Below are 27,167 nucleotides of genomic sequence, written 5' to 3'. Positions count from 1 at the left end.
GTGGCCCAGTAAACCAAACTGGATTATGTTTCTTTGTGGGGTAGCAGTATGAAATTAATAATGAATTAAAAAAGCATCATCGTCTTTTGGTAGATTTTGTAGATACTATGAGTGAAAATATATCTGCGTTCATGATGGAGAGAGTAAAATATAATGAAAAACCAAAATGCAATGTAATAGATTAAACAAGTGGTGCCAAACACATCAAACCCCGCCCCTCGCATGTATTGTACTTTATTTTGACATCGATCCATCTGATGTCATCATGTCTATGAGTGTGCTGATGTCTGCATATCAATTGCCTCTATATATGTGCCAAGGTTGAAGTAAATTGAAACAAAATTCATGTTTTATAGACAGTTGAAATTTCTACCATTATAAGTAAATGGAAAAAAAAAATATTTAAAAAATGTATAAAAAATTTTAACTTTGACCTACTTTTCCCAAAATGCAATCACATCCATTCTAGGTCACTGGCAATCTTTAAACTCAATTTGGTATGAATTCACCCAATAGTTTTGCTGCTACAGACATATGAAATTTCACCCATTATAAGTAAATAAAAAAATAAATAAAAAAAAAGATTTTAAAAATTCACAGAAAATTGGATCTTTGACCTACTTTTCCCAAAATGTAATCAGATCTATTCTGGGTCACTGGCAATCTATAAACCCAATTTGGCATGAATTCAACCAGTAGTTTTGCTGCTAGAATATTAAACAAACGAAACCAAAAACAATGGCCCTTGCCTCACCTTCGTGGGGCGGGGTAATAAATAAAATATGATGGACATGAAGGCTGAATCCCAATTCACCCCTTTACCCCCCCCCTTACCCCTACCCCTCAGTTTTGCACATACACGTGAAGGGGTAGTGCTGTCCAGATTCTCAATTAGACGGGGGGGAAGGGCTAAGGCATAGGGCTGTTTGGCCCTCAAAATGGAGATATTTCAGGACCACACTACAAACGGAGGGGTAGGAGAAATTTCCCATAATTCTGTTGGAATTGTTGACAAGATGGAGGTAAACACAACCAAAAAAAGAGCAGCAGTGTGATGGAAAGAAACACACAAATGTATGTATTTTCTTCGGAAACAACTTAATCATTTGATCGACCGTTTAATACTGTTTCAATGTGTTATAGATTGTATTTCTGTGGTTTATAGTTGATAGCCGCAAAAAGATGACCAAAGCCCACGGAACAGAGACGGTTACAGCTGCTGACGGCATGGGGAATACTTTCGGAAACAAAGTTTTCACATCTGTTTATAGCGACATCGATGACTGCTGATGACGCAACAGGTCTCAAAGGCTTGTCTCATTTCATAGGAGAATGTTTCAACCCCTACCCCTTGCAGCTCCATTTCAAGGGGTAGTGCCAAGTGCAAGGGCTGGGGGGCAGGGGTGAATTGGGATTGGGCCAAAGCCTGTGGCCAAAATGTAACATATTCCACCTTCTATCAGTCGGCACCACCTTTTTCCCACCTTGGAGTGTCTAATTTTTAATACTACAAATTACAAATAACGCAGCAGTGGGTGAAAACACATGTTGATTTTCAGAACAGCAAAAAAAAAAAAAAAAAAAAATGCAAATTAAGTTAAGCATGGAAAGATGACAAATGGGTTTCTGCAGTGCTGATGCATTTTAAGCATCTTAAATAAGGAATGAGTCGAACACACTGGGCTGAAAATTCTGTTAATATACTGCTTTTCTTAATGTCTTACAGCAGCTTACAATGCATGAGGGACACATTTACTAATGGTTCGGTGATTTGAATAAGTTATTCTTTTAAATCAGAATGGGCACTAGTTTCACATGTTTAGTGGCTGGAAATGGTTAGTCTTGCATGTGCCTTATTTAATGCATTCACTGGAGCGATATTGATGATGATGACCATCCAGCATTTCTGTCAATAGCTTAGAGCTCAAACTAAACTGTGTGGACACCGGCTAGTCTAATTTTATACTAAAAGCTCTTGGCAAAGACAGAGGCCATTAAGACTGAGAGATGGACATACACAGATACAGGTCTGATGCACTGAATCATCACTCGGAGACATTTGCCTCCCATTCCACTTGCATGCTTAATTTCCTTGGCGAGTGCTGTTGTTATTGAAGGCTACTTAGTCAATTGACTTACAAAAAGCATCTGCAATTAGCTGGTTTATAATTGCTTCTGCTCCATTATTGATTCACTGTCCTTTAATACATATGCCACAACTGAATGAGGTCACACTATGAGTAAAATGATAATCGTGGCCCAACACTCCAAGCCAGGAAAATGAAGCAGCAGAGAGTACGCGTTCTTGCCCCTCAACTTTCCATAAAAGCTTTAACAAATGACACAGTTAGATAAGGGCACAAAACAAAACACTAGATAATTATAATCATTTCTCGCTCTTAATTTGTGTTTATATTGAAATTGCTACAATGGAGGAGGAGATGGTTACTGTGTGGCATAGTGCTGATGATGAATTGGATTGTGACTCTATAAATAAGGCTTGAAACCATCTGTACTGGCAGATGGTTTCAACTCCAACTTTCCGAGTGTCACTAAAGGTGTCCCACAGGGGTCAGTCATGGGACTACTCCTACTGACTTTTTATATTAATAATGTCAATCAAAACGTTTCCGCTCCATTACACCACTTCTAAAATTTAAATATGGTCTTCCAGTTAGTTACAGAATATATTTTAAAGTTCTGCTTTAATCTATAAATGATTGAATAGTTCAGGCCCAGGACACAGTGATAAGGAATATAAGCCACATAGAACTTCTAGATCTATGTATTCAGGTCAGTAGACACAAGAGTTATGACTAAACATGCAAGAGAAAAAAAAAAAAAAAAAAAAAAAAAAAACTACAGCAAACTGCCCGTAGAGCCTATATTTGACCCAAATGTATGTTTTTAATTCCAGGTTGAATGTGCCTATAAATTAGCTCTATAACTTATACACTTTAATTATAGTAAAGTCTTAATTATATTACATTTGAAGTCTGGAGGACTGTATATTCTTTTAAACATTTTAATATAGATTTTATGAAATTATTTAATTCTTTTCTGTTATGATTTAATGTATCTTAAAGGTTAATGGTTAACTTTATTATCCCCATTGGAAAATTCAGTCTGTGCATGTTACCCATCTTAATACACACACAGCAGCCTATCCTAAACTCTCTACTGAACATGTTTTTTAATATCCTAATCTTTTCTTGACTCAGCACTTTGCTTTTATTTCCCTCCGTATCTTCCTTCTATTCATGTAAAACACACTGACCTTTCTTCGTGTATGAAAACTGTTACATAAACTAGCCGTGTCACTATAAAAATGTCTGTTTTTACACAGATGACACAGTGGTGTACTGGTCAGCATGCACAACAAAGCCAACTAGCTTTTAAACAGTGTAGCTTTAAAGATTCCATCACTAGTTTTAATTACTAAAACACTACACCCTCCTCCCCACCACCACCCCTCTTCAGAGGACAACTTTATTTTTAACTACAGCTTGTGTTTAAGCAACAATCTCAAACTTTACATTCACATGTTATATATACATATACATATACATAGAGGGAGGACTCATATACACACCAGTGTAAAGTGGTGTCTAAGACTATATTCAGAAAACAGGTATTGATGGACAATTTGGATTTTTTTGTGAAATCTGATTTTTTGTGTGCTCGTTCATATTACACATTAAATGCGACTTTTATCAGTTCTGAGTATGAACTGAATGCGACCCTGAAGTAACCCACATGCGCAAAAGAGGTCCTGACGTAATATGTGACCACACAGACACGCACTGTGTTTACGGAAGTAACACTCCTGGGACGCAGAATTATGACATTTGTCAGATTTCAGTGACTTTTTATTTTTTATATGGGTATTAGTGTTATGAAAAGGAGAGAGTATGTTTTTGTTCTTTTTTTATAGGAGTATTTGTTATGAATTGGATATAGGCCACATTTCCACTACGTGGTACTGGCTCAGCTCGGCTCGGCTCGACTCGACCTTTTTGCATTTCCATTACAAAAAAGGACCTGGAATCAGGTACCTGGTACTAGTTTTTTGGTATCACCTCCGCCGAGGTTCCAAGACTGGGGACCAGATACTAAAACGTGACGAATAAACACTGCAGACCACTGACTGGTCAGACAGTTTTCTCTGTAACCCGCCATTTTACAAAAAACAGACGCAGAAGTTGACAGTAAATATAGCGGTACATTAATCCACATGACGACAGCCCGCAAAACTACACCATTCAGTCAGGAGATTCAGTCTTTGGTGGCCGACGTAAAAATTCAGCATGAGTTTGATGAGACAACACGCAACGAGCGACTTTATCAGTGACTCTAATTAGCAGACGACACGGAAGTAACTCGCCGCATCGTTATGACGTCCAGGTACTCTAAAGTCGGTCGTATCCCGTAATGGAAACGGTTTCAGGAATAGTATCTGGTAGCCAAGTCAAGTCGAGCCGGTTCCACGTAGTGGAAACGTGGCAATAATTTATGTTTGATAAGTATATTACTGCTAAGAAATTGACAGTTTATTTTCTTTGTGCATTATTGTTATGGAACGAAAAGTTTCTTTTTGTTTTTGATATGTGTATTATTGTCATGAAAAGGACAGAGTTTATTTTAGTTTTTTAATATGTGTATGATTATGAAATGGACAGAGGTTATTTTTGTTTTTGATATGTGCACTATTACTGCTGCAAAACTTTAATGTGAAATGCTGCTGCAAAATGGACAATCTAACCTTGATATGTATGGGCCACATGTGCCTGCAGTCTGAATGAAGCCAAAGTAACCTGCCATCAGTCCTCCCCACTTCTCAGGGTTCCTGAATATATTACTTAACTACTTTATCTCCTTTACAACTCTAGTGCAATAACTGGTAAAACTTTTACTCCTCCAAAGCTCTGGTTTATTAAAAAAGTTCACACTTGTCACAAGGACTTTAGGTTACTGTCAATACCTCTTTATAAACAATATGTGTTTGTTTAGAATTATCTAAAAGTGATATGAGTGAAATGTATTTAACCCTTTATTGGGCAACTTTGGTAATTTCCACACATATTACAAGACAGTGAAAGCAACAGTTCCAGTGAGTCAACAATCTCAGGTCCAATGTGGTCTCCAGGGTCTGTAAGGTCCACCTCTGCATGAACAGTGAGTGGACCTGCTTTGTTAGGTACCATGAAGTAATGGTACTAATGTAAGGAATGAATATATATGGACAGTCCCTTTTTCTTTCATCCTGAATTACTTTGAAGGAGTGATCATGTCATGACATCGCAGCCATCGCTGCCTCTGATTGGCTCGCCCTGACAGCACTCGAACGCTTTGCAGATGTGTGATCATTACAAATGTCATGTGGTCGGCACCACCATGGACAACCCTCCCACCAGCGCCACCCCCAATAGCGATATGCCACTCCCACCATGGCCATATTTGGTTTCATATACATAGAAACTTAGTTTTTTTTAACTACTGCCATGCTGAACTATGTGTCGTTTTACAATGTACGCTTGCAAAATAGCTTCCCTAACATTGAATAAATGGTGATGAATTGCTTAAGAAAGGTTAAATAGAGAGAAAAAATCATTTGGGAACTGCCACAAAAGTAGTGCTGGGTCTTTATGGGTTAAATGACTTTTTTCTGGACAATGTGTCTGAATCATTAGCAGACAATTATGTATGAGTAATTACCTAATGTTTGTATGTAGGGGATCAATTTGAGGTATTAATGAATAAAATGACTGCATAATCAATCAAACTGATTCCAGTGTATATGACAGCTTCACATATCATTTATCACAGCCAGTAGCAATGTGCTTATGATTGCACCTGTGCCATCCAGTGACACAACACAACCTCCTTTAATGTTAAACTACCCATACTGTACACTCTGTCCAAACCTGTGTTTACTGGGTGAAAAGGACAGATTGTTAGCATATCAAACAGGAAATTTTCTGTTATCATGGTTGGGGTCTCAGTGGCAGTCAGGATTATTCTTAAACACTGGAAAGCCCCTAAAGCCCCATAGTTTAAAGAATGGGTAAACATGATGATAAAGACTGCTTCATATGAATGTGTGCTTCATAAGGTTAACAACGGGGATGGGACCACAGCACCAGTTTCGGAACCTTTCTGGTCTTACGTAACTATCACTGCCAGTCAGCAGGATGACAGCTGAATTACTTCCTTCTAGTATTTTTTTTTTTTCAATCTATTTTATTTTATTTTTTCGCCTTAAGAACTTCCACGCTTTGAAGCATTTTTGATAGTTTTCATGTATGTATAGAAGACCTGTTTGTAAACATTAAGCAGCATTGTATGATTGTCCTGTACCAAGTGAAAACTCCAATAAAAACTACCCAAACGGTTTCACTGTAAACCAGGGATGTCAAACTCATTTTCTTTCAGGGGGCACATACAGCACCAAATAATCTCAAGTGGGCCAGAACAGTAAAATAATAGTATTATAACATACTAGTGCGTTGACCTGTGGGGATCCACGAGTTGTAGATGTGGTAGTTTTTATGCTGTTGTGTATTCATGCATGCTGTACCACATTTCTCCAGCAGTCCCCACCAAAGCACTCTGGGCATAGCAACGTGATTGTAAGGCTATTGTATTCCAAAATTACTAATATCTCCCAAAATATTGGTCCTATCAACTTGCCATTTTCACTAGTCTGTTCCTTGATCAAAAATACAGAAGTATGCAAAAATGCAGCCCTCAGCTCTGTACGGATTTTGTGTGAATCTCCAGACACACACACACAGAGGCCACTAGGCTTTTATAATATAAATAAATAATGACAAATCCATTTTTTTTCTCTTTGTTTTACTGCAAAAAAACACCCCATTAAATTATCAAAATATTTATATTTACAAACTACCCAAACAAAAAAGCAGTGAATAACCTGAAAAAACAAACAAACAAACAAAAAAAATCTCAAGAAAAAATAAGTGTAATTTTAACAATATTGTGCCTCAACTTCTCATTAATACATGTGCATTACTGAACGGATCTACAAAGGGATTATATTGTTAAAATTGTACTTAATTTTCTTCAGACTTTTCAGGCTCATATTTGTTCAAGTTATTCACATTTTATTGTCAAAGGATAGTTTGTTAATGTAAATATTTTCATAATTGTAAGATTTTATTTTTTGCACAAAAATAAAGAGAATTTTGTAGATGTCATTTACAGGCATGATGTAATTTTTTCACACTAAACTAAGAAGAAAATTTGGAGTCATTATTTATAGGTGTAATTTGACTTGTGATCACATTGTTCTATATGTGGAACCTGAACTGTTTGATCTTTAGTGTAATTTTTTTACACTTAGCAAATTCATCCCTTGAGCCAGATTGGAAACTTTGGCGGTCTGGTTTTGGCCCATGGACCACATGTTTTACACCCCTGCTGTAAAACATTAAAAAAAAAAAAGAAACTATAAGGACAGCTGCTGTGTGATCATAATGTTTAACATGTCAGTTTTATGACCAACAAGTTCTATTTGACATCAGCCAAAACATTGTCTCCACTACATAACCTGATTGTGCTTTAGGCATTCCATGGTTCATTTCACATGTACATAGAGTACATTATGTGATCATTTTCAGATTTGACATCATAGTAGAGCAACAAAAAGGTCAGGTCACACAAATCTTTACAATTGATCTTGTTTGGGCTATAAATACCCTCAACAAATATGAAGCAAAAGGTCACTGTGGAGAGAAACCTCTTATTTCAATGCAGACAAACAGAAAGAGAGAAAGATCCGTTTTTAACAATGTTATCATCAAAATCTGTTAAAATCTGCAAAGTCCAGATGGGGATACAACAAAAGGACATTACCTGTGGCAACCAACTGATGATGAGCAAGGCTTGATAAGGTGTGGATAGACCCAAGATATCAATAAGACTGATAAGATGTATTTTGTTACGAATCAATACCCAGAACATTTTTACTGACACAGAATATTATAATAAAAAAAACTATATGTACAGAGTTTCATGTCCTGATGCATATCTGATATTCTCCTCCTGTTACCAGAATAAACTTCTGTGTTTGTTCAGCTCCACCTTAGAACTGCATAATAATAATTACACACAACAATATTCTTGCACACTTATTATGTATATTTCTTTGACTATCATATTGATAATATATTTACCTCCGCCAAGGAGGTTATGTTTTTGCCAGAGTTTGTTTGTTTGTCTGTCCGTTAGTGTGCAACATAACTCAAAAAGTTATGGACAGATTTTGATGAAATTTTCAGGGTTTGTTGGAAATGGGATAAGGAAGAAATGATTAAATTTTGGTGGTGATCGGGGGTGGGGGGCCCACGGGGGGGGCCACTGATCAGCCTTGGCGGAGGTCTGCGCTCTCCGAGTGCTTCTAGTGTCTAGTACTTTGGTACATAGGTTTTGGGTTTTTTTTTTAATTGATTTATTTTGAAAATGGAAATGATACAAGCTTCTTAATTGCTACTAACTGACTTCTTTGCACAACATAATATAGAAATGAAAATTCAAGGAAACATAAAATAATAATACACACAAAAAAGAAAAAAGTTATATTCGAAAAGGAGTGAGAAGAAGCATAACATATTAGCTGTCACTCTTTTGTCTATATATACACACACACGGGAAAAAATTATTAGACCAGCACCCTTGTTTTCTACAATTTCTTGTTCATTTTAATGCCTGGTACAACTAAAGGTACGTTTTGTTTGGACAAATATAATGATAAGAAGAAAAATAGCTCATAAGAGTTTAATTTAAGAGCTGATACTCAGACATTTTCCATGTTTTCTTGATAATAACCAAATTTACTTCAGTTCTTACGTCAATATCTATGGCATTGTACTGACAAAAACAGTGCTTTTAGGCATTCCATGTTTACTTTTCTGTCTGTTTTAGTCACATGATTTACATTTACGCATTTGGCAGACGCTTTTTTCCAAAGAAACTTAAAGGGGAAAAACCAACAATAAAAGAAAAATACAAGAATATATATATATATATACATACATATACACATATATACATACATACACATACACATATATACATACATACACATACACATATATACATACATACACATACACACACACACACACACACACACACACACACACACACACACACACACACACACACACACACACACACACACACACACACATATATATATATATATATATACACATATACATACATACATACAGGGTGGGGAAGCAAAATTTACAATATCTTGAGGCAGGGATTGAAAGACAGTGTATGACCAATTAGTTTATTGAAAGTCATGAGAATTTATTTGCCACAAGAAAATTTACATAATAGAAAATGTTTTTATTCTATGTATCCTCCTTCTTTCTCAATAACTGCCTTCACACGCTTCCTGAAACTTGCGCAAGTGTTCCTCAAATATTCGGGTGACAACTTCTCCCATTCTTCTTTAATAGTATCTTCCAGACTTTCTCCTAATAGTTTTGCTCATAGTCATTCTCTTCTTTCCATTATAAACAGTCTTTATGGACACTCCAACTATTTTTGAAATCTCCTTTGGTGTGGCGAGTGCATTCAGCAAATCACACACTCTTTGACGTTTGCTTTCCTGATTACTCATATGGGCAAAAGTTTCTGAAAAGGTATGGATAATAGTGTTAGATATGATTATGACATCAATATATGTTTGGTTTCAAAACAATTGACGTAGTGCCTGCTGAGAAAAAACAACTAAATGTTCATTGTAAATTTAGCTTTCCCACCCTGCATATATGCATATATATATATATATATATATATATGCAATATATATATATGCATATATATGCATATATATGCATATATATGCATATATATATGCATATATATGCATATATATGCATATATATGCATATATATATATATATATATATATATGCATATATATATATATATATATATATATGCATATATATATATGCATATATATATGCATATATATATATATGCATATATATATATATATATATGCATATATATATATATATATATATATATATATATATATATATATATATGCATATATATATATGCATATATATATATATATATATATATATATATATATATATATATATATATATATATGCATATATATATGCATATATATATATGCATATATATATATATATATATATGCATATATATATGCATATATATATATGCATATATATATATATATATATATATATACATACATACATACATAAACAAATATAAACATATATAAATAATAATAATAATAATAATAATAAATTCATTTATTTATTTATTCATTCATTTTGCTTTTTTGTTGTATTGATAATTATTTCCTGCTACTTTTGATTATACTTGAATGGAGCGACTGAAACACCCAAAAATTTCCCCTTGGGATTAATGAAGTATTCTGACTGTGAAAGTGAACAAATTCCATACCTTCAATTATAGTTTATTTGTAGTTTCAGGTTTTGGAAGTCCTAAGTGTTGCAGAGCGTTTCCCTCTCTACTGATTATCAAGGGCTGGGCGTAACCCAGAACCCTTGTCTGTTGCGATGCAGTGACTCACACCTGTTACACTGTGGACATTCAGGTCATGGCACGTATTGTTTTACCTGCGGGCAAGTGAAGTGTTCTTAGCATTCTGTTGAAGTAAAGAGTTTGAATGTTAACATCTGTGTGCATCCTTAATCACTCAGGTTACCACAATAAGACTGTAATCATTTGCACATATTGTGTATTTACAAGGACGATCCATCCTGTAAAATCAAAGCTCAATTATTACAAATTGGAAAATATCAGCAACAATGTGATAATTATTAGAAGCAGAATTGCTCCCCATTCTTCTCTGCATCCTTCCTCCATTCTTTCATTTGTGATAATTGCAAACAGAATATCTGTATTATGGCAATTTGTGAGTTTTCCATTTTCCAGTAAAGAAAGTACTGTAAGAATGTGTCTAATTCTGCAGTGTTTTCTTAATTCACAATCTTCACAACCTTTTAAGAGCTGCTTTTGGTTCTTAAACATTCAGTTACTCAGGAAAAACATCAATAAATAACAGGCACGACTCCTGTAGCTTTAGGATCTTTATGTTGTTCTAAGTACTTTGCCTTTAGGTGCTGGTGAATACTGCCCTTGGCTTTTTGTCTTTGAGCTATTAAAGCATTTTCATGGTCAAATTATTGGCCTTGGGTCTGACTATGGTCCTCAAGTGAAATGTCTGTACAGCATTAAAAGATAAACCACATTCCAGCACCTCTAAAACTCACTGAGTAACGCCTTACTTTTATGTTGTAATAGCCGATGGACAAAGACAAATGGATTCTACATCTTGAATCCACAAAACTGTTACAGTCTTTAAGTGTGTATTCACAGCATTTTTCAGATGCACAAAACAAACATCACCTACACTAGACTCACACTGCACTACACACCAATTATACACTCAAAAAATGCTAAATATGTACATGTGTCTGAAAAGTTCACTAATGTTGCTGTCTCTTTTCCATTGCCATTACTTCCACAACTCCCCTGGTCGTGCAGCAGCTAAATTACGCAGTATGGACTTCTCTGATTGGTCCATGTGATGCAATTTTCCACCAATAGAAATACGGTGATATGTTTTGTTTTTTTTTTTCATGCAGGCACTTCCTGCTTGCAAGAACTTCCCTTAGATGCCTGTTTTTAACCATCTCTTCCTGCTCTGAACGCGCACCCAATGTGATGACACTATCTTGAAAAATTCTGTTTTTATTGCGTCTCATAAGTTTGGTTTTACTTGCCCTTTCAACACAATCGACTTCAAAGTATTAGTCTATGTTCAGACAGCAGGTCTTAATGCACAATTTGGATTTTTTTTGTGAAATCCAATTTTTTGTGTGCTCGTTCATATTACAAATTAAATGTGACTTCTATCAGTTCTCAGTATGAACTGAATGCGACCCTGAAGTGACCCGCATGTCCAAAAGAGGTCCTGATGTAATACGTGACCATGCAGCACGCACTGTGTTTATGGCAGTACCCCTCAAATTGCGCAATCAGAATTATACATAGGAAATTTAGATCCATTCTTGAGTAAAAAAAACTAATAATAAATACATTAGAGAAGTGATTCAAAGGGATACAATTTGTAAGCCAGCTTCCATCTTTTTTTGGAGTAATTTATATTCTGATGTGGAATGGGAAAAGGTATGGTTATTACCAAAGAAGTTTTTTATTTCAAATAAAGTGAGAGAGGTGTCTTTAAAACTGTTCCATAGGTGTTATCCAACTAATTCAGCTCTGATTAAGTAGAAGATCAATGTCAACCCTTTTTGCTCATTTTGTCATAATTCGGATGAAACATTAACTCATTTGTTTTGGGAATGTGCCTTTTGTCCAATTTTTTGGTGTGATATCAATCTTTTTTTAAAAAGAAAGCTGGATATTTCTTTTAACTTCAAAATTGAAGATATTTTATTTGGTTTCTTTATTGCTGATTTGCCTGTTCGGAAATTGTTTATTCTTAATCTCATTTCCTTAGTAGCTAAATTTCATATAAATACAAGCAAATTTGCCAATCAGAAACCCAGCTTTGTGGTCTTTAAATCTTATTTGAAATCCTATCTAGACACACTTAACTTTTGCACTAACCCTAAAGCTGTGAAGACTAAAGCCTTATGTGACGAATTTAAGTTGTTGTTGTTGTTGTCATCTGTGCTGTATAATATTACTGTCTTTTTTTTTTTTTTTTTTTTTTTTCCTGTAATGTTTTCAGTCAGTGAAGATGAATTTTCCCCACGGGGACCAATAAATTAAATCTAATCTAATCTAATTTATTTATTTTTAATTTATTTATTTATTTTTTCTCTCTTCTTGTTTACTCCTTTACTTTTTTTTTTTTTTTTTTTTTATTTATTTACCTATTTATGTAATTGTATTTAATTTCTTCCTGCCTCACCTCGAGCATTATGTTGTGTTTTTTTCTCCATGTCAAATTCTGGTCTATGTGTATACGATGTTTTGTAAATAAACTATGAAAAAAAAGAAAGTGTTTACGGAAGTAAATGTAATTCCAAAGAAGCAAGTTTGTTCCTAAATATTTTTTGTTACCAGAGGATTAAAGAGGACTACTATTCAATGTGTTTCATGACGGTTCTCCGGTGAGTGTGCTTTTCTTTCATTGTTAGCGTAAAGAAGGTTCATGAGTGCAGATGATATTTTGTTTAAAAAAAAAAAAAAAAACAATCGGAGAAACGTGAGGTGTTTAAAAAAAAACTCAGCACTGTTGAATTCATGATATGTGAATTTTGAGAAGTTCATATGTGAACTGTTTTCTTAGCAGAAACGATAGCTTTGTGAATAATTTTATTTAAGCTAAAGGCATGTTAATGTTCTAAGGTTTTGAGTATTTGTGTGAGCAATAAGCTGATATAAGTTTGAAATGAGTGTTTAAGATCCTGCTAATGCTGCATAGTGTGAAGAATACTGGACTTTAACCCTTTCATGCATTAATTATGAGAACCTTAGTCTAGATTTTTTTGTCTTGGGTATTTTTATTCCTCCTTAGGCATGAACAAAATAATGTGATCCGAGGTTTTTTTTTTTTTTTCATGGAGTTACAAAAATGTCCATGCATTTAATTTTTGAAGTATAGAAATGTGTTTAAAACCCAATATCAGAAAGTGATATGAAAACAATGACAGAAAAACATTTTTAATGCTGCTAATCTGATGTTTTCTCACATTTTAACATATTCTAATGCTAGTTATTACTCTCTTCATTGAGATACTATGCAAAAAAAAAACAAAACCTCTTTTTGTCTTACAAATAATTAATTTACACTAAAACATGTCACTACTGATCAGGTTTATCAAGAACTGCAAAGTTACAGTAATGATATGAATGTCAATGTATGAGATGATGCATAAGCGTCCACTGTATTGGCTGACATGGAACTAAAACAACAAAACCCATGGATATACAAGGAAACAGCTTTGAATAACTGTCCACTGTAGTGACCAATAAGCATGAAAGGGTTAACTGAGGTTAAATTGTACGCTATGCAGGTTTTTTTTTTTTTTTTTTTATGGTCGATTTCTGATAGAGGACGACTGCAGTCTGAGGTGTTCCAGTCAGCGGGGGCCACACCGCTCATCACTGCTGCTGCACACAGAGGAGTCACAGAGACAGTCCATGGATTTGGATTCGTCAGCTTTCCACGTGGATTCCAGATAAGATTTAGAAAAGAGAAATAACTATAAGGGGGCCCCCTAATTAACTAAAAGCTAAGACTGAACTTAAAGGGAAGAAAAAGGAACCAAAGTGACTAAGGAAAAAAAAAAAGAACTTTTGACTTGACTGAACTGAACTTGAAATAACTTTTGACAAAAAGGATCCTACTTTTACCATTAAGAAAAACAAACTTAATTCAAGTACCCGGGTACAATTGTTTGAGATTGGCCAATTAAGTTTATTTTTTTTCTTTGAGTGTTGAATTTGTGTTTTTGGTTTATTTTTTTTCATGAGAATAACTTAGGGATGAATCAGCACAGTTATTTTTAAGAAGTGCTTTTTGATATTTTTTTGGGTTGTGAATAAATACACCCAGTTATCGTATAGAGTTGTTGTGTTTTACTTACCATCCTCCTCTTAGAACTTGGATTCTAGATATTGGTGTATTACTACTACCAGGTGTTTATCCTCCTTTACAATTAGTGTTACATAAATATGGAGGCATCTCGTATCGGCGTGTGTGTGGCACTGATAAAGTTTCTCTACAACAGAAGTCAGCAACGTTACAGTCAAATAATTTTAAGTAGAAGATTAGAAAAGAGGAGAACCAGGTTTTTTTTGCTCTGGCCTTTTGTGGTGTAACGGCTGCTACGTCTGTACAACAGAGTATTTGGATGCAGAGTCGGAGTCAGGAGTGGTGGGATAGTGATGTTAGCGGCTTCACCGACACAGACTTCATTCATAATTTTCGAATGACAAGAAGAACGTTTAAATATATATGTGACCGCCTCTCTGTAACACTCTCACGACAAGACATTCATAGCATATTGCAGTCGGGCTGTACTGGCATTTCAATGACGCAAAGGTCGGATAAATGTGACCTGGTCGTTCAGACTGATGTCACATTGCAAAATATTTGATATGTATCGGATTTAGGACGGCATATGAAAGTGGCCTGGGTCGGATTTGAAAAAAAAAAAAAAACATCGATTTGTGCCGTTCAAACTGTCTTTAACAGGTCACATACAGGTCAAATGGCAGCAAAAAAAAAAATCAGATTTGGGCCACATTTAGCTGCAGCCTGAACATAGCCTTAGTTTGACATCTGCACTTTCCACACAAATTGAAAAGAAGATTCATCTACCAAATGTGCATTCTGCGACATTGGAGCTAACAGAGTCACCTGATGCAATGGAAACAATGCCACAACACAATCAGTAGGAGAACTATTTTATCATGAAAGAACTGGAGGAAATTGTGTTCACAAAATGTAACGAGTAAAGGCGGCCATACACTGTGTGATTATTTCGATCGTTGCATGCAGCTCCATCTCAAACTGTGCAAATCAATCGTAAAATCAGGCTCACGATTCATGTTCTCACACTGTACGGACCTGTGATGTTGGCTGGCCGTTTAGCGGGTGGAGGTCCGTGAAATGAGGAAGGAGATGAGGCAGAGGCAGGAGATGGTGTGGTCCACAATTTTTTAAAAAATATTTTCAATATTATCTATTTCACACAAAGTGCAAGTGCTGAAAGTGCAAAGGCTAAAACGTGCAAATGCCTAAAAAAGTGCAAGTGCATGTGGAGGTTGGAGCAGCAGTGTCTTCTCCAGCAGTCGAACCACAACTGATGAAAATAGGCGCCTTTTATACTCTTCAACTTAACTGGCTAAAACCACTACAACTCCATAGGGAAGTTACAACTCAACATAAATTGCTAAAACTAATCTAAAACCTCCATAACTAAAACCCACAACCATAACCTATCTAAAACCCAAGCTAAATATCTAAAACTCTAAATCTAAACACCAAAGTTAAATAAAAACCCATAAACCAATAAAATACATCTCCAGACTCCCCCACACATTTCCCTGGCTTGGTCCAGGCTGGAACCTTCTTAAGGGCTGTTGTTCACACTGAGACTCTTTTTGCTGACGGACCTGGACACAAGGACAGGGTAAGCACAAACACTAAAACACCATTCACTAAAACACTTTAAAATCCACTCACACAGACACTAAACAAACTAAACTTAAATACTGCACATTTATATTGCACTTTATCTTTGTGTCTTAATTTGTGTCTCCTTTTCTCCAGGGCCAAGCAATCCTCAATCAATTAAAATACAAGCACCACTGGATGTAAAACTGAAAAGGAAAGACAATAAAATCAATAAACTACTTTAAAAAACCAATTGCGTGCAATTACTGTTTGTGCAAATATGTTTAAAGTGCTGTGCTGTAAACTACACGTGCAAGTTAAAGTGCTTAAGTGAGCACAGGTGTCGGTATTTGGTACTTAAGTGACACAGCTGTTTGTCACAGGACCTATGCTCGTATCTGACCTGACTGCTCACACTGTAGGACCATACACCAGAGGACACACCACACGTTCGAGTGCTGTATCCAGAAATACAGCGTTAAAATACCAAGGAATCTGGAAGTGCATAGATGACTGTGTATTGGCATGAGTCATGAAATGGTAGTGCTAAACAAAAACCAACGAGCTGCTTTGGCAATATGTGCCATTATCTGCGGGGAATCGAAAAAGAAGAAAAGACAACGATGTGTTTGGTTCAGGAATTGGTTGGCCAGACGTGGACAGTATGGGCTGTCAGTCCTACAGCAAAGGGAACTAGAGGTAAGCTGCAAAAGCTAAACTGCACTAGGCCAATAGCCAGCTACTGTAAGCTTAGAGTTAGCTTACAGTAGCTGGCTAATATCGTATTCACACATGCACAGTGTGAGAATTTGAGGCACATCGGCTTGTGGGACTGCTTTGACAGTGCAATACCCTCACGAGGAGCGAGCAGGATTTCAAAGAGCTCCGTTTTCCTTGCGAACACACGATTGCTGGTCATGAGGTGGTCGTGAGGTGTTAATGGCTTCTCCCTTCCCCATGTACACTGCACAAAGCACGATTAGAGGCACATCAGGCCCGATCCCAGAAATAGTCGCACGAGTGAGAAATCGTCTCTAAACTCGCACAGTGTATGGCCGCCTTAATGGCATTAACTGTAGAAATGTAGTGGAGAAGAAAGTACAGATAAATGCTGCAAAATCTGACAGTAAAACAAAAGTATGCATTATTATTTTTACTTAAGTGCAGAGATGTAAAAATTCCCTTAAGTACACTAACAAAGTACAAATATTTGTTACATTCCACTAGTGCTGATTATTGGTCAGATGTGGCTGGAGTGGAAAACAAAGAAACCAGGCCTTCATTTCTGGGCTGGAGTTTATTTATATGTATGACACATTAGTATGGTTCATGCTCTGCTGCATCCTAGTCTGTACAGGATCCTGCTTAACACAGATTTGCAGAGTTCACCAGGTAGCTGGGTTAGATTGAGGTCAGATCCAGTTCTGGCTACAAACACAGAGCTCCAAGTTTGTCTGAAATCATTATTAGGTTGTTTTGGTCCAAATCAGAATTACATTCATGTGTTGAGCACCAAACCAAGAGGGAACAAGCATATCAACTGCATCTATGTGTCAAGTTTGAAGTAAATTGAAACTAAATGGATGTTTTTATAGACATGTGAAGTTTTGCTCATTATAAGTAAATGGGAGAAGAAAAAAGATTTTAAAAATTCATTAAAAATATGAACTTTGACCTACTTTTCCCAAAATGTAATTAGATGTATTTTGGGTCACTGGCAATCTATAAACCCAATTTGGTATGAATTCAACTAATAGTTTTGTTGCTACACTGTAAACAAACAAAGAAACAAAGAAACCGAACCAAAACAATACCCCTTGCCTCCCCTTTTGGGGGGGGGGGGGGTAATAAACAAATCCAAAAAACCCCTGGGTGAAGACAAACCACCAACAGATGAACTAAATGAAAAGGCTGGATTGGTTGAGTCGTCCAAATCTTTGTTCCAGAGGTTTAATCCATGGATGACGGAAGCAAAAACAATGTGGGTGGGACAACTTAAAAGGGGGTTCTGGGGATCCAGACATCCCCCATCCATCAAAGGAGACATATTAAGGGTTAAACCTATTGGTACATAAGCATGTCAAGTGGTGCAGTGGGATAAGCATATGGTTGGCAATTTGGTGCCGCTAGTTTGCGACAAACACCCGCAGGATGTTTTTTTTAAATTGATGAATTAAATGAATCGATTCACAACAGACAAATGAACCAAAAGAATTGAATTAGTTAAACGAATCAGACTTCCCATCACTGTATACAACGGTAGCCTGCCTGGGACTGACAGAGTAACAGGAGTGAAAACGTGGAATACGGAGTTTTTGCAACGGAATTGATTTGAGTCAGCGCAGCACGGCAGACAGGGTAGGAGCAAAAACGTGGTGTGGAGTTTGTCCAACCATTCCCTAAAAGACCAAGCGCCACGGAATGTGCTGAAAATGCCATTGTTCGCAGGTGTTAAAATTGGGTGGGTCCAATATTACTGGGCCTAAAAAGTGGGTGGGTCTTGTCCCACTCACTCACATGACTGCAGCGTCCATAGTTTAACCCAAACAGACCCAGCGCTACTTTTGTGGTAGTTTCCAAATTAATTTTTCCTCTGTATTGAACCTTTATGAAGTGACTTATCACTATTTATTCCATATTATCTTCCATATTTTCTGTTTTTTTCAGTGAAAATCATTCCTGTATGTAATTTACTGATAATGTAGATGAGTGTTGTCAACGTTTTTGTTCATATTTCACATTAGAAAAATCACAAGGCACATCACCGAACAAAAATGTCACAAAAAGTATATTTATTGAAATATAATGTAAATCTAGTCTCAATTTACTTCCTCAGTGTGAAACTTGGGCCTGTTTAACACAAAGCTGATACTCTTGCTGGAATTGTAGAAAGAAACGCACAGATCTTCCTCGACAGCTCTGAGTCCATCTCTTTTTTCGTCGTTATATCAGTGATGCTTGAAAAGCCCACCTCGTATAGATAGTCGGTTGTGGAGAAACAGAACAGAACTGAAATAGCTTTGTTTTCCAGAATGGGGAACTCCTTGGCAGCAGTCATCGGACACTCCCCCGGGGAGAAGCGAGGAAATCTGGGATGCGGGGGCGACATTGTAGGTCCCTCATATAATAGTATAATAGAGGCACCCCCCCCACCCCGTCCCCAGTCTAATCTGTGGGTCCCGTGGGTGACCGGCTGATCCGTGCATCACTAGTTGGGGGGTGGGGTTTATGAACAGAAGGCATTGCATTGGGGTGGTTCACCATCACTTTCACTGTTGTAGAATTCTGCAGTTGTATGTATCTGTATCACGTCGCTCACGTGGCGTACCAATCAGGTGAAACTGGATAGTCTTCTACGGCACACCTAATGATTTCTCACAGCACGGTGGCTGGAAAACACTGATGTAGATCTTCATAAAAGCTCAGATTAAAGTTGAAGGTAATTATATTAGAAACAGAGAAAACTGAATAAAAGTGACTTTTTCAGTGAAACCAATCATTAACTAAACATAAAAACCAGTGTGTCCATCCACCGTCACTGATCCAACTCCATGAGTTTTACTGGTGAATTTATGTTGGAGAAGATGACAGTGTTTCTATGGTAACTACAGACCCTCTGAACGTCCAAATGGGTCATATCTGATGACCATGAAAAGACGACAAACTGTATTTTACACCAGTTATTTACATGTATTGATAGGATTATTGGATCAACAGCTCTTAAACAGTTCAGATAAGTAGAAGCTTCTGGTCAGCGGTGGATGTTTGGGTCTTTATGGGTTAAGTTCTGTTCACTGACTTCACCTCAGCACTCACCCTCCTCTTATTCCAATTCTCTGAAAAATGTGTTGTAATTGACCCTCGAAAGGCTGAGGGAGTGAGCTGACAAAACTGGTCGCTTCAGGATTGTATATCACCCACAATGCATTGGAGTTTTGCATTTGGTGCAAGAAAATCGGTCCATGAATAGTAGATGGGCATGGGCAGTAAAGTATGTACAGATCTGGTTGCCAGAGTTACCACTAAAGGAGAGAATCAATATTAATATCCAATGTCAACACGACAGGACAAACAATGCAGCTTGTACAAGTCTGCACCATGTTTGTTTAGCAGAGGACTATGTTTAACACTCAAAATGGAGTTTTCCGTTGTCTTTATACAATCACTTGAGATGCATTCACTGCCCTCAGGTGATCTGCATTTCACTGTTTGAATCAACTGTATGGACCTCTGTTGGATTAGTATCAGACATGGGAAGAACTTCATTACTGTACTTAAGTAGATTTTTTAGGTATCTGTACTATACTTGAGTATTTATTTTTCTGCCAACTTTTTACTTTTACTCGCTACATTTTTGCATAAATATATGTACTTTATACTCCTTACCATCTCAGAATTGGCTCGTTACTTTTTCAAACTAAACAGATGGGACAGTACCTAAAATATGTTGCTTCAGTACCAGAGTCCTGCACGGGATCAGTACCAGAGTTCTGCATGGGGTTAGTACCAGAGTCCTACATGGGTACACCTTTTCCAAACTTTTCCACCAGTACCCACAAAGCTGAATATCGTGACCTGACCCTTGATTAAACACATGGTCTACACAGTAACTCACTTTTAAGGGCTTTATTTTTGTGTAAAACACACACCATCAATAAATCTCAAATATCCGCTGCTCAATGACGTCTGTGGTCGAATATAAACAGAGGTGAAGCTCACTTCAAAATAAAATAAACCGGCTGTGGCTCAACCACGGATCATTAAATATCCTGCAAATTATTTTCATCCATAAATCTTCTTGTATTTCTTCACTTCCTTGCCCACTACCCACCCGCATTTCATTTAATTTTACCCCTGCCCATACCAATGAAAATTCTTTTTCTTTTTCTTTCTTTTTTTTTTTTTTTAAACCCGTCCCTGCATTTTTTTGCAGGTTACCTGTCGGGTACCAGACCTAGTGCAGGACTCTGGTCAGTACCATTCACTGTGGAATTAGAAAATGGAAACTTTTATGATTTTGCCTGGTTAAATAAGTTTTGTTTCATTCATGGCAAAAAAATACTTTTGTACTTTATTACAATTGAGAAGTTGTACTTTTTTAATTTACTTAAAGGTGGGGTCTGAGATGTTTTCCTGGAGCATTTTTTACTATATTCCTTAAAATCCCCTTCACACCCTGATTACAACTAATTAATTAAATGCTCTAACACAAGAATCTAAAAATTTAGTCACCTGTGGAACAGACAGGACTGAAAAAACACCATCCAATCATTTTGAGCGCCCACTCGAAATGATTGAACGGTGATATGTCTATCAAACTTATCTGCCCCCCTCCTTCCCCCCTCTGCGCATACCCCTCTTCGAGCATGAATCCTGCGTTCCCAGAGGCTGGTAGCGCTTGTACAGGAAACGTAGCCAGAACCTGGCTATATTAGTTCTATTAGGATGGAAAGTTCACCTGCAAACTGTTTATTCACTGATACAAACCACTGGGAAATGTAACATGAGTGAGACAGGTCTGAACTGGGGCTGTTCTGTAAGAGCAGGGGTGTTAGAGGAGACTGAATGAGGTATGCACGGATATGCCAGACGGAGCCTCAGCCGGGGCCGTAGTCGGCGTCGGAGCCCGAGGCGGGGCTGTACGGGACCAAAGCCGGGGATGGAGCCTCAGCTGGTGTCGGAGCCGGAGCTGGGGCCGGGGCCTCAGCCGGCGAATTGTTGCTGTGCAGCGCTCGTGAACCTTCGGGAACAAGCATTGCACATGCCAGTACTCTGGAGGCGTGGCTTTGGAGCGACGTCTGAAGAAAGGGGTTTGGACTTTTGAACTGAGTATTTTCAAAATGTGGCTGCTGGAACCATTTTTCTAGGATCTCATACCCCACCTTTAAGTAAAGGAGTTGAATCAGTACTTGTACTTTTACGAGAGTACTTTTTCCACACAATAGCTGTACGTCTACTTAAGTACAGAATGTGAGTACTTTTGCCACCTCCGATTATTATTAAATTATATTACTTTGTAGATGATTATTTTCACTTTGGCATTGAGCAGTATTTTCTTTTCTTTTTTTAATTATTATCTTTTTGGTCGTTGTTGAAGCATCTGTAATTTTACACATTTCCCTCTGGTACTAATGATGTATTCTGATGTATACATATATTTATATATGTACCCATGAGGAAAATGACTAAAAATGGATCTGATTTTTACCTTCAGTTCCATATCACTTTAGATCATGATGCATTGTTCATTATGCTTTTTATTTATGAAGTTTTGGAAAATTGCCATGAGTCCATTTGTAAAATCAATAAAAGAGGAAAACATCCAATAGTGGTGAATACTTTTAGCTGGCAGAGAATCTAAAAGAACAGAACGTAATGCAAAAAGAACAAGAAAAAATAGTGTATTGTACAAAAGCTGTAGCGTTCCTCTGCAACATTCCTTATCTTTATCTGTCTGAGCTTTAACATGATATATCTGTTCCCGCACAGATTAATCGATTGGTCAAAGTCGCCATCCTCGCCACTAGTAAGACAGTAAGCACTTTTTTATTACAAAAAGAAGTTGGAGGTTTGAATCGTGTTCATTTTCAGTGGCAGCTGGCCAGATAGGCTTTTTCTGATCAATTGAGAATGACAAAGTGCACTGCGGAGACATCCGGTGGGTTACAATGTGTCAAACGACGTGCGTCAAAAATAATGTCCGGAGTAATTGTTCCTTAATAATTTTAAGTGTGAAGCCAGGAGATTGCTTATTTCACACTACCGTTGCTTCCAGACAGTAGCCGGTGAGGTTTAATCATTTTTGAAAAGATTTAGGACAAATTATATCCCCTGAAAAGATGTATGAGTGTAAATGAGTGTTAGCTGAGGTTAAGGATGTCCGCGCTGTGATTGAACTCACTGCATTAGACAATGATGAAACGGCAGCAAATAAATTGGTCCTGATGGAAGTAAGATGGCCTGTCTGAGAGCCAGCACTTTCATTATTACCATTCACACTCTCATTTCGCTCACCACATTTCTCATTGTGCTACTACTCAGCCTCTCTTCTCCACCTCCCGTTATCTATTTTTACTCTGGGGGTCTGGAGGGAGCTATCAATTAAGTCAATACAACCCACACAGAAGTTTTCCACAGGGCAAGGCATTTATTATTGGGAGTACATTACAGTTACACCCGATCGATTTCTTGATTTGTATTAATATAAACATGTAACACATTGATCCACTTCGCAGCGTGCAACCCTCCCCCCATCTACCCCACCCCCCAATTGATGAGGGCCTGCAGCAGATAGAGGCTGGTGGATCCAAGCTGAATACAAATTAATTTAAGATGTTGAGCCTCTTAAAAGAGAGGATGGGACCCTGACTGGAGATGTTGAAGGCCTTGTGTAATTATGTAATCCTAATTAGCAAAAAGGGGTCACTGACACTTATTCTAGCAGAAAAGATATGAGCGAGCATTAAAACCTCAGGCAGCTGGAGTCTCAAAGCCTTTGCTAGAATAATGACGCAACCTATAGAGTGCATAAATTCCACATTCATCCCCCCATAGGGAATTTGATTACCAGCCATATCATTTTAATGGTGTGAATTAGAATAACAATGAGCTAACACACTGTAAAAGAGCTATATGTTAGTACAGAAGCAATCAGTCTGTCTCGTTACAAGTTTGTTGTTAAGTAATCGAGTTTTAAGCCTGAGTTCCTCGTAAAACAGCGTGTAATGGTAAAGCCCCGGTGAGTTAGTTTTCATTTCCTGGAGTGGCTGATATTTAGCTATAATGAATATGTTATATGAATATGTAAGGATGGGGAAGAAAGAATTTACAGGTTTTTGTTTTTTTTTACATTTTTAAGCTGTTACTCTTATTTCCTACATTAATAATAATAATAATAATAATAATAATAATAATAATAATAATAATAATAATGATACATTTTATTTGTAATGCACTTTACATTTTTATCTAAAGACCTCAAAGTGCTACAGGCAGGGTACAATAAATATGATCAAAAAGAAGTCAAGAAAATAATAAACATTGAAAGTAAATAGGACAGACAAAAACAGTAAAAAAACAAAACAAAACATAAAAAGTAAAATAAAATAAAAAATAATAATAATAAAAAAAAAAAAACCCACACATTTGTATATGGACCTTATCAACATGTACAATACTGTCATTTTCATTCATTCATTCATTCATTCATTTATTTATTCATTCATTCATTTATTTATTTATTCATTCATTCACATATCTATAAAAAGAACCAAGTGCAAAAACATTATATTTTGCATTTACATTTTCTGAAATGGAACACCCTGGAAAGCTGAGGAGCTTTTTGAAAGAGGCCCGGGCACAAAGAAGAAATAACACATGCAACAGTGTGTAAGACAAACCCAAAAATACACCCCCCCCCACCCCCCCCACCCCACCCCACCCCCCTCCTTTCTCAAGCACCCACACTCTCACACAGTATAGCAGTGGTTCCCAACCTTTTCTGGCTCATGACCCCATTTTAACATCACAAATTTCTGGCAACCTCAGATAAAACAGAAACATTATTTTGCTAAAATTAACTTGTTTGTGATCATGTAATAATTTGCTATACTATGTTACAAATAAATGTTAATTTTAGATGATATTAGACTATATAATGTATATTATGCACCTTTTTGGTGTCTGCTTCTCAGTTTCTCTTGGATATGTCATAGTGGGGCCAGGTGGGCGGAAAAATCTTTCCAGTTTCTGTTTGGTCTGGTTTTCTGACTGCGACTGTGTCCAGGCAGGTTGAAGTGTAGTAACACACACAGTCACATGATCGGGTCAATCAAGATATGCCCTCTCAGATATTATATCCTGCATTTTATTTGAACTTGGTTTTTACCAGGAAAAGTGTGTGGTATTTTAATTATAATGACATATATTGAATCATAAATAAATAAATAATAAATTATCAATTACTAGAAATTTCAGGAGACCCCATTTGAATTCCAGATGACCCCATGGTTGAAAAACACTGCAATACAGGTTTATATGATAAGCACATTGATCCACAGCCTCTCACACACACTCAAATAGACAAATAAAGGCAATAATAATGAAAATTCCCCTAATTTAAAACTAATCTAAACCTTACTCCTAGCAAGCTCCAAATGGTCTAGTCACCAACAGTCATAAAATCAAAGTTACATATATTCAAAGAAAAGGATTATGGTATTAGTTCATATTTCATATCTGTAAATCAGGGGTGTCAAACTTATTTTAGTTCAGGGCCCACATTCAGCCCAATGTGATCTCAAATGGGCCGGATCAGTAAAATAATAATCTTAATAACATATAAATTAAAATCCAAATTGTCTCTATGTTTAGTGTGAAAGTTAAAATACTTTATGAAAATGTGGAAAAACCTGAACCACCAATTACATGTTGAACTATCTTAAAAAAAAAAAAAATAAATAAGTGCAGAAAACACTTGTAACAGGCAGAATATTGTTAAAATTGCACTAATTTTCTTAAGAAATTTAAGATATCTCATATTTATTCATTATTTAGTTACATTTTATTGTGAAGGAATTTGTAAGTTTAAATATTTTTACAATGTAATTTTACTTTTTTCACATTACACTACAGAGAAACTTTGGAGTTGTCATTATTTATTAGTTATTATGTGATTATTTTACATGATATCCCATTAAGTTGTATGTGGCCCCTGAATGCCTTTGACTGATAATATTGTCAGTGGAATTTTTTGCACTTCTGAAATTCATCCCGTGGGCCAGATTAGACCATTTGGTGGGCTGGTTTTTGCCCGCAGGCCTTATGTTTCACACCCCTGCTGTTAATTGTTTGTACTAGAGCTACATACACACACACACATGTTTTTATCTTAAGCGCTAAATGTCGTTTTATCCTTATTATTGGCTACAGGGACAAAAATAAATTTCTCTGTGCATTGTTCTATGTATAACTGTGCAGGTGACAAATCATCTTTAATGCAACTTCAAAACAGGCTTCAATGTTTTAAGTGCATTTGAAGGACATTATTATAATTATTTAAATTATTAGTATATTGAAGTTTGTACTACAGCACATCTAGACAACATCAAGAATGATTTAACCAATACAGACCAAGAGCTACTTTTGTGTCAGTTCTCAAATTAATTTTTTCTCTCTCTATTTAACCTTCATTTAAGCAATTTATCATCATTTATTATAATATTACCATCTATATTTTTATTTTCCACTGCAAATCATGTATTTCCCTATATTTGATTTCTTAGAATTAAATTAGATGTTCATGAAAACTCAGTAAAATTCAAAAGTTATTACATTAAAACAGAGAAAACTGAGGAAAATCTGACTTTTTCATCAAATATATCCTAAACAGAGCATAAAACCAGTGTCAACATTGATTCACCAGTAAAACCCACGGCATTGGATAAATGACAGTGGATGGAGACAGTGGGTTTATGTTAAGTTAATGATGTGTTTTGTTGAAAAGGTCATGTTTTCTACATCTTTCTCTTTTTCTGATATTATGACAATCAATTTTAATCTCATCTTTTATGAACATGTATATGATTAGTGGATGAAATATCGGAAAATACCTCATGTTCACTGAAAAAACACAAAATACAGAGGATAATGTCATAATAAATGTTGATAAATCACTTTAGACAAGTTAAAAATAAAGGAAAAATATGTCGGAACTGCCACTGAAGTAGCGCTAGGTCTTTATGGGTTAAGAGTAAATCACAATCATTTCAGTAGAAGAGGTAAAAACATTTTTATTCCAACTTTATGGGCAAGTGTCTCCATCCACTGTCATTTATCCAATGCCGTGGGTTTTACTGGTGAATCAATGTTGTAGAAGATGACAGTGTTTCCACGTTCACCACAGAGCCTCTGAACGTCCAAATGGATCATATCTGATGACCATATAAAGCTGAAATATTAC

General features: G+C 36.3%; 1 long non-coding RNA gene across 1 annotated transcript; it reads right to left on the bottom strand.

Moving 5' to 3' along the window:
• Positions 1-794: 794 nt before the first annotated feature.
• On the bottom strand, positions 795-18,027 carry LOC115414886 (uncharacterized). The gene is made up of 3 exons (XR_003934725.1): positions 18,017-18,027; positions 17,883-17,885; positions 795-922 (listed from the first exon to the last, which is right to left on the bottom strand). It is a non-coding gene; the product is annotated as an uncharacterized LOC115414886 (long non-coding RNA).
• Positions 18,028-27,167: the final 9,140 nt, after the last annotated feature.

Source organism: Sphaeramia orbicularis, chromosome 3 (genome assembly GCF_902148855.1).
Source record: "Sphaeramia orbicularis chromosome 3, fSphaOr1.1, whole genome shotgun sequence".
Classification (NCBI taxonomy): domain Eukaryota; kingdom Metazoa; phylum Chordata; class Actinopteri; order Kurtiformes; family Apogonidae; genus Sphaeramia; species Sphaeramia orbicularis.
Note: the sequence above shows the minus strand (reverse complement) of the source record. Positions and strands in the feature narration are given on the sequence as shown.